This window comes from Gobius niger (assembly GCF_951799975.1).
Source record: "Gobius niger genome assembly, contig: SCAFFOLD_174, whole genome shotgun sequence".
Classification (NCBI taxonomy): domain Eukaryota; kingdom Metazoa; phylum Chordata; class Actinopteri; order Gobiiformes; family Gobiidae; genus Gobius; species Gobius niger.
In genome coordinates this window covers 34,919-41,744 of record NW_027639098.1, presented here as the reverse complement: position 1 = coordinate 41,744, position 6,826 = coordinate 34,919, and the positions used below count along the sequence as shown (strand labels likewise).

Below are 6,826 nucleotides of genomic sequence, written 5' to 3'. Positions count from 1 at the left end.
AGTCATTTTTTTGCTGAATTTTTGTCATTTTTGTGTTGATTTTTTGTTGAATTTTTGTCACATTTTTGTTGATTTTTTGTTGATTTTTTGTCATTTTTAGTCATTTTTTGTTGAATTTTGTCACATTTTTGTTGAATTTTTGTCATTTTTGTGTTGATTTTTTGTTGATTTTTTGTCATTTTTTTGTTGAATTTTTGTCACATTTTTGTTGATTTTTTGTTGAAATTTTGTCACATTTTTGTTGAATTTTTGTTGAAATTTTGTTGAATTTTTGTTGAAATTTTGTTGAATTTTTGTTGAAATTTTGTTGAATTTTTGTTGAATTTTTGTTGAAATTTTGGTTGAAATTTTTTTGAAATTTTTGTTGAAATTTTGTCACTTTTTTGTAGAATTTTGTTGAATTTTTTTGTTGAATTTTTGTCACATTTTTGTCGCGTTTACATCCTTGTTTTCTTCTCATTTTTTGTGGCTGTTTTGGTGCTTTTTTCCCCAAGAAGCTTTTTGATTAGGGTAAAGCCAAACTGGAGAAAATGGGATCCGTTCAGGTGGAAGTTAAGAGGTTAAAAAGTGTGAGAAAAGTTCCTAAATAAAGAGCAGATTGTGGCTGAGATGTTTCCTAAACCTCCAGGTCAAAGACACAAAGGCTCAGTCTTATTATTATATTAGTTTATTGATCTTTTATACAGTGTAATTACAAAGACGTGTTCGATACAAAACTTCTGTAAATGAAAGATACAAACTCCGTTCTCTTCCCGTTTAAATAAACTTTACAATCAGTTCGTGAGGTCATTGGAGAATTCTCTGGAATCAAAACATGCTGAGGAAGAACCTCGTCTCCTTCACTGAGGAGGCACCTCGTCTCCTTCACTGAGGAGGCACCTCGTCTCCTTCACTGAGGAGGCACCTCGTCTCCTTCACTGAGGAGGCACCTCGTCTCCTTCACTGAGGAAGCACCTCGTCTCCTTCACTGAGGAAGCACCTCGTCTCCTTCACTGAGGAGGCACCTCGTCTCCTTCACTGAGGAAGCACCTCGTCTCCTTCACCTCGTCTCCTTCACTGAGGAAGCACCTCGTCTCCTTCACTGAGGAAGCACCTCGTCTCCTTCACTGAGGAGGCACCTCGTCTCCTTCACTGAGGAAGCACCTCGTCTCCTTCACTGAGGAAGCACCTCGTCTCCTTCACTGAGGAGGCACCTCGTCTCCTTCACTGAGGAAGCACCTCGTCTCCTTCACTTCACTGAGGAGGCACCTCGTCTCCTTCACTGAGGAAGCACCTCGTCTCCTTCACTGAGGAAGCACCTCGTCTCCTTCACTGAGGAAGCACCTCGTCTCCTTCACTGAGGAAGCACCTCGTCTCCTTCACTGAGGAGGCACCTCGTCTCCTTCACTTCACTGAGGAAGCACCTCGTCTCCTTCACTGAGGAAGCACCTCGTCTCCTTCACTTCACTGAGGAAGCACCTCGTCTCCTTCACTGAGGAAGCACCTCGTCTCCTTCACTGAGGAAGCACCTCGTCTCCTTCACTGAGGAAGCACCTCGTCTCCTTCACTGAGGAGGCACCTCGTCTCCTTCACTGAGGAAGCACCTCGTCTCCTTCACTGAGGAAGCACCTCGTCTCCTTCACTGAGGAGGCACCTCGTCTCCTTCACTGAGGAAGCACCTCGTCTCCTTCACTGAGGAGGCACCTCGTCTCCTTCACTGAGGAAGCACCTCGTCTCCTTCACTTCACTGAGGAGGCACCTCGTCTCCTTCACTGAGGAGGCACCTCGTCTCCTTCACTGAGGAAGCACCTCGTCTCCTTCACTGAGGAAGCACCTCGTCTCTCTTTCTCTCCTGGATGACGGTCGGGTGTTTGGGCTGTTTACGCGTCTGTTGAAAACTGGAGCAGATCTGGCCACGTTACATTTTGTCTGATCCTGATACTGACACTAAATTATTTATCTTGTAGAACCATAAAACAGATGAATAATGTTCATTTATTCCTTTTCCTTCCATTCCATTTCTTTTGCATTTGTATCATTTGTTTGAGATGAAACGACCAAGAAACTTGAACATCAGTGAGTTCCACCTCCCAGTCCTGGTCCTAACACTGAACTCAACAATCACGAAATATGAGGTTTTCAGGCGCCTCATATTTAGCTCCATTATGGTCTGTAAATACATAGATATAATATTATATCTTCCCCTCTACAGGTCGGTGGGGAGTCCTTACCTCAAGTGGAGGAGTTCAAGTATCTCGGGGTCTTGTTCTCAGTGAGGGACGGATGGAGCGTGAGATCGATAGACGGATCGGTGCGGCGTCAGCAGTGATGCGGTCGCTGTATCGGTCTGTCGTGGTGAAGAGGGAGCTGAGTCAAAGCTCTCGATTTACCGATCGATCTACGTTCCCACCCTCACCTATGGTCATGAGATTTGGGTCATGACCGAAAGGACAAGATCGCGAATACAAGCGGCCGAAATGAGTTTCCTTCGCAGGGTGTCTGGGCGCACCCTCCGAGATCAGGTGAGGAGCTCAGTTACCCGGGAGGAGCTCGGAGTAGAGTCGCTGCTCCTCCACGTCGAAAGGAGCAGCTGAAGTGGCTCGAGGCCTCGTGGAAGACCCAGGACACGCTGGTGGGACTATGTCTCCGAGCTGGCCTGGTGTCGCCTCGGGGTCAGAACATCTGGAGGAGGTGTATGTGGATCGGGAAGTCTGGGCATCTCTGCTGAGACGCTGCCCCCGCGACCCGGCCCCGGATAAAGCGGAAGAAAATGGATGGATAATATTATAAAGATGAGCGGGTCCCATTCAGCCCCATACACTGAAAAGTCCCCGAGTCCTGTGTGAACCTTAATGGCCGCTCTGTCTCCTCCTACAGAGCCCATTCCTTAAAAGGGCAAAAAGGCGGGAAGCCCCTGAGCTCGTGGGCGGAGCCTCCACAGAGAGCTTGATTGAAGCTCTGCTTCCAAATTTCGGGCTGATAAACAAAAACCAGCCTGGTTAAAAATATTTCACCTCCCCCAGCGTGGTCACATGGGTCACATGGGTCACATGGGTCACATGGGTCAGAGCGTTTTTTAGACCGATCGAGACAGTTTTGTAGCCGCGTAAACAGCCCCTGATTTCACCGTTTAAACTGAAACAAAGTCAGTTTTATCTCCTAATTGTGCTTTTCCTTCAGGTTTTTCTGTCTTTGAGCGGTTTCTGAAGCTGCGACTCGAAGACGCAGTTAAACATTGTACTTTTTCCCCCACAGATTATTGTTGAATAAACAATAAACGAGCCTAAACAAGTCATTTCAACAAGTTTTTTTCCCGTAGAGAGACGTGAAAAGGAATCCTCCCTGGGACAGACCGGACCGTCTCCGGCCTCGTCCCCCCACTGGTCGCTCCCGGTCCTGTTTTTGGTGAGGTTGTGCACAGTGCTGCCGTTTCTCTGAGTTCTGGAGGTTTTTCGGGGGGGGAGGGTCCGTGTCCTGGCGCTCGAGCGGAGGGGAGGGAAACATGCCGCCGGTTATTTACAAACAAGAGACCCGGGCGCCGTCAGACACGGGCCCCAGGGCGACGGATCCGGGACAAAAAACATCCTTCAGTCGGAGTTTACAGCGAGAAGAGGGCGGAGCTAGCTTAGCCTCTCACTTCCTGGTTTGTGCTGGAGGAAAATGTGCTTTATTTTTTACACACACGACAGGCACGTGGTCTGTTTTTCTGTCGCTGTTGTTAATGTATATCAAGACAGCTTTAAAGTGATGGTCTGTAAGTTTGCAAAGTGAGGAGAGGGAGCTAAACAATCAAACTCCTCCCCTTTTTAACCACAATGTCCTGACAGGCTGGTTCACAGGAAAAGCTCGTCTCATTGGTCGACGCAGGAGGAGACTAGACTTTGATCCGAGAAGGAGGGACTTTATATAAAAACATAGTATTATTACTGTTTGTGTGATTAACTTTGACCCCCTGACTGTTAGAGGGAAACATTAAAGGGATATTTCAGGATTTTTGACATAGGGCCTCATTTCTCAGTTATCCAGAGGGTTGTTGATTTCTGGAGATATTTGTTTTTGTAATTCCTGCAGTTCTTATATTTGAAGAGTTTCGTGGCGCTAGGCTAATGCTAGGCTAGTGCATGTCTATGGTATCAGCTAGCCTGCATTGAAAACAGTGTAACCAGACTAACCATATAAATGTCTGTGTCCATAGAGTAATTTAAAATAACTTATATTTGAGCAGCGGTTGTAGCTCGGCAGCGGCGGAGTGATCTGCTGGAAAATAGTCCCTCAAAATGCAGTAATTCATGTGATGTAAGGTCAGATGTACTTCAAGAATTACTCTACCCTGCCTGGATAGAGTCATTTTTTTGGGAGCTGCAATTACACCATGTCTCCACTAACGCTCCGCGGCGCTGTTCATCCACATCCTGCTGCTGCTTTAACCTCTTAACTCCCGCCTGAACCGAGAGGATCTTTTTCTTCACGACATCAGATTTTTTATCACATTTTTAGTAATTTTTTTGTCACTTTTTTTTTTTCATTTTTTCGTAATTTTTTTTTTAGCATATTTTGGTCATTTATCACGTTTTTATCATTTTTTTGTCAATTTCTTGTGACATTTTTGTGACATTTTTGCCACTTTTTCATCAATCTTTCGTCCATTTTTTGTCAATGTTTTCTCACTTCTTTGTCACATTTTTTGTCATTTTTTTGTCATTTTTTTGTTATTTTTTTGTCAAATTTTTTATCACATTTTTGTAACTATTTTGTCACATTTTTTTTTTTTTTTTCATCAATTTTTTATCAAATTTTGGTCATTTTGTTTTTTTTTTATCACATTTTTTATCATTTTTTTAAAATCAATTTCTTGTGACATTTTTGTGACATTTTTGCCACTTTTTCCTCAATTTTTCGTCACTTTTTTGTCACTTTTTTTAAAAATTTTTCGTCAATTTTTTTAAATCAAATTTTGGTCATTTTTTTGTCACATTTTTTGTCGAATTTTTATCAAATGTTTTCGTCAGTTCTTTTTCACATTTCCATCATTGTTTTCATCTCAGTCCTGTTGCTATTTTCTCACCTTTTTTCCAGAAGCTTTTGGATTGGGGTAAAGCCAAACTGGAGAAAATGTGCTCGGTTCAGGTGGGAGTTAAGGGGTTAATGAGTCGTGGTTCCCAGTGAGACTTTTTACTCACGGCTCCACAGATTATACATTTCTAAAGTGAAACCAGTTTATTGTGACTCTTCATGACCAAAAGAACCTCAGCTTCTGCTCTGAGGGAAACGTAGACAGAGAAGTGCATTATGGGAGTTTTCAGGTGACCCGGTCGTGCCCATGAGACGTCCGACCACCAGAGGGCCCCCTACCCACATGCTTGCTTGGGGCCCCTTGGTGCCCTTGCTACGCCACTGCTTGTGTCAGACTGTTTTTAATGCAGGCTACTAGTTACCATAGACCTGCACTAGCCTAGCACTAGCCTAGCATTAGCCTAGCGCACTAAACTCTTCAAATATAAGGACTGCATGAATTTAAAATATATGTATCTCCTGGATAACGAGGAAACGAGTGATTTACATTCGTGCTCTGTTATGTTTCTACTGTTTATTGTTGCAGAAAAGGTTGTGGAAGTTGTCATCCTTACTGGGCTGTTACACAGGAGCAAAACAACCCAGTGACGAGTAGCTTTAAAACGTTCATATTCTCGTTCTGTAGAGGAAAAGTGAAGTTTGTTCCCAGTTTTGGGTGTCGGGGAAACCTGCGTTCCATTACAGGGGTCCTGAGTTCGATTCCTGCCCGTCGCGTAGCCCCGCCCCCCCCGTCGCTCTGGGCCCGTCGTGGTATTTGGTTAAAGTCGCTTCATTCGTGCTGTCAGAGCGTTTTTTTTCCCCCCCCTTCATTTCTCAACATCACAATTCAATAAATACGGGGCTAAAAAATAAAACATTTCTTATCAAACACTGCGTTAATAAAATCTCATTCAGAAGCTTCAGAACAAAAATAAATAAAATACATCCGGCCGCAAAGTCTGTGAAGCTACGGGCCCGTCCCGGCGGCCGCGGTGCGTTCGGGGCCCGGTGTCTGTGGAAGAGCTCCAGTTTGAAAGAAAGAAAGAAAAACATCAGCGAGCTCCAGCAGGGGGAGCTCTCGCCGTACATCCAGGAAGTAAAGCAGGAAGTAAAGCAGGAAGTAAAGCAGGAAGTAAAGCAGGAAGTTAGGCCCAAAAGGAGTTTAGTTCAAGTTTGGAGCGACGGCGACGGAGGAGGAAAGAAAAAGAGTTTAGAGGCGCAGTTTGGACAGACATTAATGAAAAATATAGAGGATATTGTGTGCTTTTTGTAACAGCTCTTAGGGGGCCAAAATTTTTTTCTTCTAATGATGAAAAATGTAAGAAACTCAAGCTCAAACTGCCTTCTGTACAAAACAATTGCTGTAATGGCTTAAACCATGTGCCTCGTCAAACACAGACCTGGAGCAGTATTTATTTTTGAGTTTGATTTAGCCGTTTCTTCTTCTACAGTGTCAGCGCCTCGTTCTGTTCTCCCTTGATTCAATGATGTCCTTGTTAAAACCCCACACCGTCCATAATCCAACTTCATGTCGGTTCAAAGTGTGGTTTTCGGGCTGAGCTGAAACCACGCTGGGAATCGAAACTGAAAGGTGGCTCTTCATAAGTCATTCCTACAGCAGCCAGCAGGAGGAGCTCCAGGCAAACTCTTCACCCGCCTGTACCAAATGCATTCTGTCCTCTTTGGCCATTATATAGGCCTGTGTAACACGTCATTTGAAAGCTAAGACCCACAAAACTGATCTGTTTTCTTGCGTTGTTGCTGTGTTGTGTCACCTTTTGTATGTTTTTTTTAA

At 44.2% G+C, this 6,826-nt stretch overlaps 1 long non-coding RNA gene across 1 annotated transcript; it reads right to left on the bottom strand.

Moving 5' to 3' along the window:
• Positions 1-1,201: 1,201 nt before the first annotated feature.
• Positions 1,202-1,752, bottom strand: LOC306982713. Its single transcript, XR_013794223.1, has 3 exons — positions 1,709-1,752; positions 1,349-1,458; positions 1,202-1,253 (listed from the first exon to the last, which is right to left on the bottom strand). It is a non-coding gene; the product is annotated as an uncharacterized lncRNA (long non-coding RNA).
• Positions 1,753-6,826: the final 5,074 nt, after the last annotated feature.